This window comes from Nomia melanderi, unplaced genomic scaffold (assembly GCF_051020985.1).
Source record: "Nomia melanderi isolate GNS246 unplaced genomic scaffold, iyNomMela1 scaffold0014, whole genome shotgun sequence".
Taxonomy (NCBI): Eukaryota; Metazoa; Arthropoda; class Insecta; order Hymenoptera; family Halictidae; genus Nomia; species Nomia melanderi.
Window position 1 is genome coordinate 10,263,386 of NW_027475130.1, and position 955 is coordinate 10,264,340.

Genomic DNA, 955 nt, shown 5'->3' on the forward strand with positions numbered 1-955 from the left:
GCCCCTGGTGGTCCGAGGTCGTTCCCGTTGCACAGATTCATGCACCAGGGCCTCCTGCAGATAATTCACTTTGGTTTATTGCGCCATATGTAATAGCACCCGAGATATCACCAGATCTATATTGGATTTTCCCCTGACCCTGAGTGTCCGACCCCATGAGACTGTGGTTTTCTCGGCCCCTGGTGGTCCGAGGTCGTTCCCGTTGCACAGATTCATGCGCCAGGGCCTCCTGCAGATAATTCACTTTGGTTTATTGCGCTATCTCTAATAGCACCCGAGATATCACCAGATATATATTGGATTTTTCACTGACCCTGAGCGTCCGGCCCCATGAGACGGTCGTTTTCTCGGCCCCTGGTGGTCCGAGGTCGTTCCCGCTGCACACGTTCATGCGCCAGGGTCTCCTACAGACAATACACTTTGATTTATTGCGCTATCTGTAATAGCACCCGAGATATCACCAGATATATATTGGATTTTCCCCTGACCCTGAGTATCCGGGCCCATGAGACGGTCGTTTTCTCGGCCCCTGGTGGTCCGAGGTCGTTCCCGCTGCACACATTCATGCGCCAGGGCCTCCTGCAGATAATTCACTTTGGTTTATTGCGCTATCTCTGATAGCACCCGAGATATCACCAGATATATATTGGATTTTCCCCTGACCCTGAGTGTCCGGCCCCATGAGACTGTGGTTTTCTCGGTCCCTGGTGGTCCGAGGTCGTTCCCGCTGCACAGATTCATGCGCCAGGGCCTCCTGCAGATAATTCACTTTGGTTTATTGCGCTATCTGTAATAGCACCCGACATATCACCAGATATATATTGGATTTTACCCTGACCCTGAGTGTCCGGCCCAATGAGACGGTCGTTGTCTCGGCCCCTGGCGGTCCGAGGACGTCCCCGCTGCACAGATTCATGCGCCAGGGCCTCCTACAGGTAATGCACTTTCATTTATT